The sequence below is a fragment of the Convolutriloba macropyga genome, chromosome 4 (genome assembly GCF_964194025.1).
Source record: "Convolutriloba macropyga chromosome 4, txConMacr16.3, whole genome shotgun sequence".
NCBI classification, from domain to species: domain Eukaryota; kingdom Metazoa; phylum Xenacoelomorpha; order Acoela; family Convolutidae; genus Convolutriloba; species Convolutriloba macropyga.
Window position 1 is genome coordinate 49,761,956 of NC_134471.1, and position 11,945 is coordinate 49,773,900.

General features: G+C 37.4%; 1 protein-coding gene across 1 annotated transcript in view; it reads left to right on the forward strand.

Moving 5' to 3' along the window:
• Window positions 1-2,154: 2,154 nt before the first annotated feature.
• LOC142337724 (TGF-beta receptor type-2-like) overlaps window positions 2,155-11,945 on the forward strand; it is a 155,969-nt gene continuing 146,178 nt past the window's right edge. Inside the window, exon 1 of the mRNA XM_075387186.1 lies at window positions 2,155-2,182. The gene's annotated coding sequence lies outside the window, so the exon portion shown is untranslated. The remainder of the gene's footprint in view (window positions 2,183-11,945) is intronic.

Consider the following 11,945-nt stretch of genomic DNA (forward strand, 5'->3'; position numbering starts at 1 on the left):
AATAATGATATCTCTTTTATTCAGAGAGACATTTTGGTTGCAGAGGAGAAAGGTGATAATATTTAATTCTTGTGGAGCAGCTATGAATTGTTCGCTCATTTTTGTACATTTGGATTTCACATACATTGTCTTTTCACAAGATATGCACCCAAAGACGGCTTGATTTTTATTTATGTTGTATGCGCATGTTTCGCATTCCATTGTGAGTGTTTCTGATTGCTCATTCTGCGGTTTTCCAGCATGTGGGCCTATTGTTTAAATTTAAGATTTTCTCAAAATTTAAAATTAAAAAAACAGAGAAAAAACAAACAATGTCCTGTAGAGCCCAAATGCGCACTCTCGGAGTTTTTCTTTTATTTACAAAAATTGAGACTGGGGGTAGCGTTTTCAGACAATTCACTACTGCAACCGAAAAAGGCAACCTTGGATCACTGTGCGAAACTGCCGCACTTGCACGTAACTGCACATTTTATGTGCTCGGATGGCCTCTGCTGTCAGTTGCGATTGAGTAGTTTTCGTATAGTATTTTGTTTTTTAAGATTTTCGTTAAGGCCGAAAATGTTCAGGTGCACCCCGTCATCGTCAAAATGATGTACGTTGCTGTATAGTTCGTGCAATATCGCGTTGCGACTCAGGGATTGAATCAGACTGTTTGTAGCGACTGTACGCTTTGTCGATTTGCCTCGAGGTGTTTTTTCAATAACAAAAACTTTTGCTACTAGCACTAATGCGTTTGCAAGCTTTCTGTGTTCCTCAGCAACGTCGATTGGCTCTTTAGCCGTAAGTCGGTCGCCGTATAATAAATCGTTACCACCGATGAATAAAACGATTGTTTTGTAAACGTCTTTTTCATGGGCTAATATAATCGGAAGCGTGTCGTATTTGTGCTCCGGGGAGTGATAAAATGTTGAAATTTGGAAAAAATAGGTTTTTCGCTGGTGAGTAAGCTATTAATAAATTCCTCTGGGTTGATGTCTTCAATGTGTGGAACCTCATCGGATTGCACCCGTCTAAGCTAGGAAGGGACGGGTCTTGGAAATTATCGGAATATGCGTTAGAACCCAATCGGGCACTCTTGGACACGAAAAAAGCTCGTTTGTGTTCCTAGCTACAGTAAATCTGAAATCACACGATTTGAAAAGGGGAAATGATCAATTTATTAAGTCCCGGTATTTATCACGTGTATTTACTAACGGTTTTGAATTGCTGATATAGATTGCTTCATTTGTCATTAGTTTTTCAAACCGGCAAAATGCGTCGAATATGTCCCAATTAAACTTATGCGATGTACCACAACATTCAACGATGTCCTACCGTTGAGTCTTTCTTTTGATGTTCTGAAATTCTAGTGGTATCATGCCGCTAGATTGGCCAGTTGCATGTTACAACTGGTGCTAGGACAATAAATCCAAAGACAACAGATTGAAAGGGAAAATTGGGACAATAGATTGAAAATTAAATTGTTCGATTTGCGTATTGGCCAATCAGATTTGAGCGCTCATTTATTATACAGCATATAACATGTTCTGTTGTGATATTTTGTTCGGTTGTGATAGCTTCATATTAAGTCCCACGGGCCGCTAAGGTATGGCTCGCGAGGCATGGCCATAATGTGGTCATTATATTTCAGCTCGAAAAAACTCTTAATTTCAACCAATAAGAATAGATTGATTTTCGGTCTATTGTCCCAATTTTTCTGTTCTCGATCTTGTTCTTTCGATCTATTGTCTGGTCGCCGTTATAACTACATGCCGCCAGAAATGGATTTGTATCCATTACATTTAACTTTATATACCACAACCGATTTCGAATCTCTATCAGAAGGTGAGCACGCAAGTTCTTAAATTTCTCGTTGTGAAAATGATTTGAACAGCACACAAATGATGTTTCCTCTGTATTGGACTAAAAACCTTTGCTTATGCCCATTTTTAAGACGATTGTTTGCGTTGAGATTTTGTTCTTTCGGGAAGTTCTGCTGTAAGGATTTTTATTCAACGTCTTTTTAACAACACCGGATGACCACTCTGTTTTTGTTCCAGGTCTTGATTGTTTTGTCTCTCCTGATAAAAGCCACAAAAGATTTCTATTCATGGCATGTAAAATGCAATGTATGAAGTCCCTTGACTCATATTTTTCTTAATTAACGGTGCATAGCCTAATTGTTGTGATAAACTTATTAAATAGTTTCAGATATAATTGAATGTCAGGGTAGCCGTGGTTGCCCCTTTTGTAATGTTGATTGTTGGAGCTAGCTCACTGCATCATTCTCTGGAAAAGTGGGATAACATTCGAAAACGACTCAGAGGGAAGGTCATCTCGAAACCAGGATACAATCTACATCCAAAGGCTAAAGATAAAGACAAGATAATACAAAATCGATTGCGATACGTTGAAAAAAACACCAAAATTATATTGTGGCACGATATTATCAATAATACGGTAACAAGCCCGACAAGCGATAATAGAACACCCCTCAACGGTGATCAATTAAAAGTTGAAATTGAACGTCTACAACAAAAAGTTGATATAGTTGGAGTTGTTTATTGTGTCAGAGAAGGCGCTCCTGAAGTCTACAACAAATTGAAAGAAACTGAGATACCAGTGTTGCATATAGTCAAGAATCTCTTATCTCGCCGAAAGCAAAAGGATATGAAGGTGTTGAAAAAGTACAGTAAGCTTCACTTGGATCCATTTCTCGAATTGAAAACGCTCTTCTCAATCGTACGAAACATCGGTGATTTGAAGCGAATTTGCAAAAAGAAAAATAGCAAACCCCAAAAACAACGAAAGAAAATTCCGCCAACAAATAATCAACTTTGCGGTTAGTTTAAGTTCTGTGAAGTTCCTAGAGATTAAGTTCCGTGGTCCGGATCAGAACTTTTAACCTGAAGTCCCAGTCGTTAAGATTATTTTTTGAGAAATTCCTAGCAATTAAGATCCTTGGTATTGCTCAGAAAATAATATAACACGAAATAGGGAAAAATTGTAAAACTTGCAAGAAGACCGTTAACGCGAACGAAAAGAGTTATACTGGTGTGGCATGTAATTGTAACACGCATCTGACTCCTGAATGTACAGCTCTTTCTCCAGCTGCAATTACTGGCATTAAAGAGCTTGGTATGAATGCCATGCTACTCTGCAATGATTGTGTTGAACAAAATGAAAGGGATAACGTTATTCGTTGTCGAACCCTGGCAAAAGTTGCTGAAAAAATCGATAGCTTGGATGTTGTGGAAAAACTGAAGAATATGGAAAAGCGATTAACGGACTTACTGGATGAGAAAATTGGAAATGTTACGAAAATGACATGTGACAAAGTTGAAAAAACATATGCTGCTGTCGTTGCTGTTGAAACTACTTCAGGAAAACCTAAAGGAGTTAAAACTGATGTAAACTCGAAAAGTCACAATATCAATAAATGTATAAGAATACAAGGGATACCTGAGGATCCTAATAAAACGAAAGGGGAAAATCTTGTCCCAGCAAACGATGAAGTTAACGATCTGCTCAATTCGATAGGTGCAATTGCACATGTAACGAAGACTTGGAAAATTTTGAAATGATAGAAAAAAGCCAAGGGCGATATTAGTAACCTTGACAAATGAACAGGAAACAAGAATCACTCTTGCAAAATGTCAAGAATTCTGAAATAGTTTCGTCGAAAGAAACATTTAAATGCTGCCAGCGTTGTCGAGGGATGACGCACTGAAAGAAAATCAAATGTTAAAAAAACGAAAGGAGCTGCTTGACGGAGGTGTACCTAAGGAGAAATTGAAAATTCGAAATCTTGAACTTTACAATGATGGGGTCAAAGTTCAGTTGGATGTACCGAATGCCCACTGACTAGGAGGCTTTCTCCATATCCTCCAACTAAATACAAGAAGCTCAGTAAATATCGAAAGAAGATCAAAATTCGTAAATGCAGTAATTAACTCAGATTATAATGTTCTATGTCTATGCGAAACCTGGTTGAACGATAACATTCATGACTCCGAACTCTTTCATAACGATTACAAAATTTATAGAAGTGATCGGGCCACGATTGGAGATAGAAATGCGCATGGAGGTACCCTCATTGCTGTGAAAAATACTCTGATATCGGAAAAATTAAATTCCACTCTACCCAACTCATGTGTAGCGTGTAAAATTACTCTGAATGACACTCAAGTATTTCTATATGCGTTCTACAATCCACACATATCAAGTTCATATCAATACACGATAGAGGACTTCCAACTGCTCCTGAGAAACATTCCTAAAAACAAACCAATTGCCATCTGTGGAGACCTTAATTTTCCAGAAGCAAACTGGAAGTTACTGTATAGGACCAACGAGACTGAAGGCAAAGTCATCGAAATGTTTGAGGAAAAATTGTTTCGGCAAATTATCGACTTCCCGACATGTGGAAACAACATCTTGGATACTGCTTTCTATCAAAATTGTCATCTATCCGCTGAATTAGACAAATCTTTTCCATCTATCTATAATCTAACTGACCATGAAGCTATTCGTCTATCCTTAGAAAACCCAGTTACTGAAACAAAACCATTAATACAGAACTTTAGAAGTTTTGGAAATGCTGACTATGACGCTATAAACGAGCATCTTGTTGAAAAACCGTTCCAATCAATTTGTTACATCAACATCAACAAAATGAGCGAACAATTCACAAGGTATCTTGACGGAATTTTTTATTTGTATGTCCCGAAAAGAACAAGGCATAGACAATCACTGCCACCTTGGATTTCCTGTGGTACTTCAAATCTGATTAATAAGCTGAAGACACAGAAACGTTTATTGGAGAATAAACCAATATCTTACAGAAAACAGTTGGTTCTAAAACTGGAAATCAAAGTCACTGATTCAGCTGAAGAAGACAGAGTTGTGTACCAAGAAAATTTACTGGGATCGAGAGATACAGACAGAATTTTTAAACATCTGAAAAGCCTAAACAAATCTGCCTGCCTGCCCAAAGTTTTGATGAATGATACCAAGCAAAGTTCACCTCGAAGAGAACAAGTAAATATGTTAATTCAATTTTTTCACTCCGTGTTCTCCCCAAAAACTAATTTCAGTTTGAAAGATTTAAAAGTACAGAAACCCTCTCTCACAAATTTTGACATCTCGAAGAGTACCATCAGAAATAAAATGGATGATATTGATGCCTCAAAATCCAGAGGACCGAACGGTATACCTCCGATTTTTTACGTAAAGACGAGCAAGAATCTCTGCAGTATCATGCATTCTGTCCTTCGGAACATAAAAAGGCTGCGGAAAATACCCGATAGCTGGAAAGTTGCTGCCATAACGCCTATTTTCAAAAAAGGAGACCAAAGAAAAGTTGAAAACTACCGGCCTGTCTCACTATTGAAAATTGATAGCAAGATTCTGGAAAAATGTATACACATTGCCTTGTATAATCATTTTCAAATTTTCCTATCTAAGAGTCAACATGGTTTTGTAAGGAGAAGACCTGTGCAAACAAATATGCTGCTGTTTCTTAAAAGAATATATGAAACTCTTGATCACGACCCTCAATCAGAGATTATTGCTTTCTACACTGACTTCTCAAAAGCTTTTGACAAAGTACCACATTATGAGTTAATTCAAAAATTGATTGACATTGGAGATGGAGGATGTTTGCTCGAAATTTTAATCGACTACTTGAGTGATCGACGACAATATGTGCGTGTGGACAATAACAGTTCGAGGATACTCGATATAACAAGCGGGGTACCACAGGGGTCACTCCTAGGCCCTATACTGTTCTGTATATTTATTAACGATCTTCCAGATGTTTTGATGTTTTCTGAGACCTTATCTTCGCTGATGATCTTAAAATTTTGGCTGTACAAAGAAGCTACTGGGAAGTCCAAGATGATCTACATGGGATTGAGAACTGGATAATCCAAAATAAAATGGAGCTGGCAATAGACAAGTGTGCGTATCTGAGTTTCAGAGGCAGAAATCAAGAGTACAAATTGATGGGAAAAGATTTGGCGAAATTCACGACTGTCAAGATCTTGGTATTCACGTGGCGGCTGATGTATCGTGGAAACAACATATTTGTGAAATTGGGATTATATAAATCCTTAATTCTTGCCGGTATTGCTGTATGGTTTCACGTGCTTGACTGCAGGAAGAACTGAAATTCAAATTCTGGAAAAGTTTCAAAAAAGGTAGTCCAATGGATAACGGGAAATGAAGATACAGAATACAAAAGCCAGCTTCGACTATTAAACATATTGCTATTACCAATGTTTATCCAACTTAACGATCTATTGCTGGTTTCAAAAGCTTTGAAAGAAGAGAATAGCGGCATCGAGCTACCTGAAGTACATACGAAAGAAACAAGGAACAACTAAATTTTCAAAATGACGAAAACTAGAACAGAGAAAGCGCGCAGCGAATTCACCTTTAAAACCTGTCGAATTTCAAACCGTCTAGAAAATTTAATAAACTTTAGGGAACCATCTGGACTGAAAAACCGAATATTACGTACAATGTGGAATTTTTTCGAGAAGAAATTTTCTGAGCGAAATATTTGCACTTGGCAATTGTTCTGCGATTGTCAAAACTGTAGAAACTATTGGACATTATTTTAATTTGATGACTGGGATTTTAGACCCTTCAGCACAACTGTAAATCCGCAACAACAACAACAACAACAACAACAACAACAACAACAACAACAACAACAACAACAACAACAACAACAACAACAACAACAACAACAACAACAACTACAACAACAACAATAGCTACGGAATAGCTTGTTTTAGGAGTTGTTTGGATTTTTCTTTCTTTCGGTTCGCTCCAATTATAACCTTTTATGGTATAGTTAACATAGTTGGGTAGGATTGTGCTATGAGATAAATGACCAATTACAAAAACTGCATCAAAGGATTGGAATTCACTTCCTAAATAACTAAGGGGTTTGGAAAAGTAAAAAAACCTTCCCAAAAGAATTGAAAAAATTTTATAAATCTTTTTCTGATAGTAAACAATATACAACTTATGGGTCGGTTAGTTGGAAATCTGTCAGATTTTAAAAAAAAGTTCACTAAAACACGACTCATGAATTCAACACTACCTGGTCGTGCTAAGAATTAACTTAATTTAATTTAGTTACACTTATGTACTGAAATAAATAACCACACTCCAGGCAGTATTATAACAATGGTTGGGTCTTTCCCATTATAGCCCCCCAGCTTAGTGGTCAGATAACCTATATCCCCCCAAACATGGTAATTATACCATAATGGGGGGCTATAATGGAAAAGACTCCAATGGTCAAACTCTGTTACTTTTTATTGTTGCCACCCGACCATTGTTGCCACCCAAAAAGATCTCGGAGTCGTAATGTCTCGAAATCTCTCTTGGAGCGCAAACTGCCAACTTAGAACAACCAAAGCGTGGAAAGCCTTCTACACATTAAAACGAAATGTTTCGAGCAGAACCTCAATGGAAACAAAACTGAACGCTTACATAGGATACGTAGTGCCCGTACTCACTTACGCCTCCCAAGTCTGGTACCCTTCGAAGACTGACATGAAATCAATCGAGAAGATCCAGCAAAAGGCAACAAAGTGGATATGCGGTGGAAACGACGAATACCATCAAAATACTCCCACTCTCCATGTACATGGAAGTGCACGATGTCCTCTATCTCCTCTCAATGATAGAAGGCAATTACTACGTCCCCGAAGACAAACTGCCAAAGCGAAAAGACAACGAAACAAGACAAAAGCAGGAATTTGAACTCCCCAAACACCGACTACATAAATCAGACGAAAACTTCTTCTTCAGAGCCGCAAAGCTATTCAACATCATCAGTAGGACAACGGAGACGCCAATGACAAAGAAACTTCTGACAGAGATGTACCAAAACTATTCCACAGAAGCTATAACGAACTCGACAGCTGCACTTGGAGACTTCTGTGGAATCTGCAATCCAATGAAAAAACTCGTGCCAAACGAAAACTGAAGGTTTCCACACCCGAGGGCTCCGACCCTAAAGACTCTCCTACTACTACTACTACTACTACTACTACTACTACTACTACTACTACTACTACTACTACTACTACTACTACTACTACTACTACTACTACTACTACTACTACTACTACTACTGCTACTACTACTACTACTTATGAATGTTATGATTAATAAAGTCTTTTTTTATGACCACAAAGCGGCAGGATATAATAAGAAAGACCTTAGTTTTGGTATTTTTTCGCTGTTTAACTAAATATCCAACTGCTTGTATATATTATACATTGTCAAATTAAAGCGTCTTTTCTTCACGCTCGATATCTTTTAAAGTAGTAGTAGTAGTAGTAGTAGTAGTAGTAGTAGTAGTAGTTCAGGCTTCTGCAATGCACGGGTTGAAGCACCCTTGTTGATCGTTATAAATGAGATATTTTTGAAATGGGGTTACAGTTTTTGCACAGGCAGCAAATTCTCCAAGTGCACATGTCAATTTCGTGAAAACTTCTAAATAAGAATTTCCAATAAATGTCGCTGATCCGATATTTTAAATTTTTGTTGTCTGTAAAGTTTGTCTGTTTGACAATATTATAGAGATAGGCTGTTCTCGACCAGAAATTTTCGTCGCTTTTGAATAATCGTTATTTCGTAAGTTATTTCACATTTCGCGCCTTGTCTCGTCCGATTATTGTTGTTGAAATGTATAAACTTATCTATGGCAATGTTGTATTTATTGTTTATGAGATCACATAGTAGTAATAAGCTGTGAAGTTCGAAGTAAAAAGACAGAGGTAGAATTTTCAGTTTGATTAAACGCTCCTTATATGTGAGAGAAGAACCTATTATCTATTTCGTCGCACTTTTTTGGATTCTTTCGATGAGTACTAGATCGCATTTAGACGGATACCACACTTGGCAGGCGTAGGATATAATTGGTACAATGTAACCCGTGTATGCGCTTAATTTAACTTGAGGGAGAGTTCTGTGGTGAAGATTTCTTCTGAGGTACCAAAGTGCTTTAAGAGTTTTGGAGGCTCGTGTGCTTGCGTTTTGATGCCAAGTGAGGTTATCACAAACTTGTATTCCGAGATCTTTTTGATGAGACGAGATGTTGACAGTTTCATTTTTTATTGTAAAGAGTGACTTTTTCTTGAAACAGAGGATCTTGCATTTGTTTTCATGGAGGCGCATTTCGTTGTTATTGCACCATTCATTTAATTTCTGGAGATCAGTTTGAAGTTCATGTTTGTTATTAGAGAGCAATTTGTAATCATCTGCATAACCGTAGGTTTTACTGTATTTGATTTTTTGTGGTAAATCATTTATGTAGACGAGAAAAAGCAGTGGCCCCAGGATTGAACCCTGCGGTACGCCGCTAGTGACGTCACGAAGGCTCGACGTTGAGGTTCCAATGCGAACGCGTTGTTTTCTGTCGTCAGAGTAGTTGGCTATTAATCTGACCGCTTTTCCCCCGATCCCTGATTCCGACAGTTTTGCAACAACGCGGTGGTGTGGTACTGTATCAAATGCTTTCTGGAAATCTAGGTAGAAAACGAAAAGTTCATCATGTGCAATTGAGTCGACTTCTTTGTACAGTTGGTCTAGAAAGCATAACATTTGAATAATTGCTGAACGTTGAGGCCGAAAACCAAACTGGGAATCGTGAAGTGTTCCTTTAACATGCTCATAGAGTTTGTTGAAAATAAGTTTCTCGAAAACTTTTGAGAGGCAACATAGGCAACTAATTGGTCTATACATTTTGATTGCGGCTTTATCGCCCTCTTTGTGTATTGATGTTATGTCACTTTGTTTCCAATATGCTGGAAATTTACCTTTGTTAATGAATGTTTGAAAAAGTAGAAGTAAGGGTGTGCTTATTGTTTTTGATAGATTTTTCAGAAAAAGGTTACTTGTATCATCAGGGCCGTTGGCTTTACTAGTATCAAGTTTGTTTAGTATACTTTCAATTTCTTTTTCTGAAATATCAAAGCGATTAAGATCTTTGTCTTCAAAATTGAACTGGTTCTCAACATTTGATATTTTTGAATTGAAAACACTCTGGAAAAATAAATTGAATAACTCGGCTTTCTCTTCATTGTTGTTAGCAGTTTGTTCATTTAGGTGCATCTCGCTTGGGAATGGTGTGACTTTTTTAATTGATCGTAAATATTTTTGAATAACGCTGAATTGACGTGTTGCGAAAATCTCGCTTTCATAGATGACTTGATCGTTTTTACAAAGTGTGTTGACTTTTTCTTCGAGACAATCTATTTTGTTTAGTGTGCTTGGAGCAGGACTTGGATGGGCAATTGCTTTTCGTTTCAAAGTTGATAGTTTTTTCATTTTATGGGATGTGCTTTTTGACACCCACGGGGGGAGCTGTGATCTGTGCCTAGTTATTCCTGGGACATTTTGATCGAAAAGGCGATTGAACCATTCATACCACTGTTTAAGACGTTCGTCAACGTTACTGTAACAATAGGGGTTAAATGGGTTTTTTGAGATGTTGCAGTTGAATTTAATCCAATCTATTTTTTTGTAAGCGTATTTTGGTCTGCTGCGATCGGTCGCTTGATCGTAGTTGTATTCGTATCGTGTTATGTAAGCGTAATGATCTGAGCATTTTTTGTTGTTGAGGGCATAGTTATTACTAATTTTGGTTTCGATTTTCGATTTGATCTAAAATTGTGGTTCGTTTGTTAGGAAGACATCTAGCTGTTTTTTGTACCCCAAAAGGTCAGTGAAGTTTAGCATTTGTTCAAAATTTTCATTTACGAAATAGTTGAGCCAGGTGTTGTCAAGTTCATCTGGTGACGACATTTGTTTCCAGTCAGTGGTTGAGAAGTTGAGATCTCCTGTAATGATGATTGATTTTGGCTTTGTTTTCTTCTCTAAAAACTTTAGCGTATGTGTGAGGTCTTCAAACTTCTGCTTGCACCATCTGTATGGGCTGCCTTTAGGTGGGTTGTAAATGCAGACAATTAGGATTGAGTCATTTTTAGTGTTAATTTTTACAATTAGGCAAACCTCACATGTGTTCTTAACGAACAATTCTGTAGATTGAATGTTGTCTTTTACCGCCACTAGAACACCTCCATGTTTTGAGACACTGCATTTTGAAGTTCTGTCATTTCTGTGAATGACATAATTTTTGAGAAAGAGTGCTTCGTTTGGAACTTCTTCTGTGAGCCATGTCTCGGTTAGGCAAAGAATGTCTGGATTGTAGGGGACAATAGCGTTTGCAAATGCAAATCTTCGTGGTAGATCAATGAAACTATGTAAATTAAACGTTAGAATTGATACCTCTTGTTTTTTGTCTGTATTTTTTGCGAGTCAGGTGGAATACCGAGCATTGTCTAAGTACTCGACCCAATTTTCATCTTGTTTTTCGTATAAAGTCAGATTCATTACTTTCAAGTTTTTTCTGGGGAAACCTGCGTCTATTAAGTCTTTTCGCTTTTTCAGACAGTTATTCAGTTGCTCTTCTTCTTGTAGGGAGTAGTCTTTGCTAATGTACACTGTTTTGCTATATCGTTTTAATCTTGAGAGTGAGAGTAGTAAGATGCGTTTGTCATACATGCATGGCATGGTTGCAAGAATGGTACGATGCCTTCCATCTTTGAAAGCACCCATGCGCCAGCAGTCCGTAATTTGGCAGTCTAGCTTGAGGAATTTGAGGATTGACTGTATTTCTTGTATATCTTCTTCAGCTCTTTCACGAGCGGTTTCTTTCTTAATTTCATCTATTCCTCTTATTCTGATTGCCAGGTCATTTGCAGTTCTAGCCTTTACTGTGGGGTTTTTTTCAATGTTGTTGTTAGCTTTTGGCAGTTTATTCTCAATTTAATTTATTTTGCTGCTATTAGTTTCTTTGATTGTGGTTTGAATGTCCTCTTTTATTTCTAGATTGTTCTGTTTTTGTGGTGGACTTTTTGATGTCCAGAATCACATCA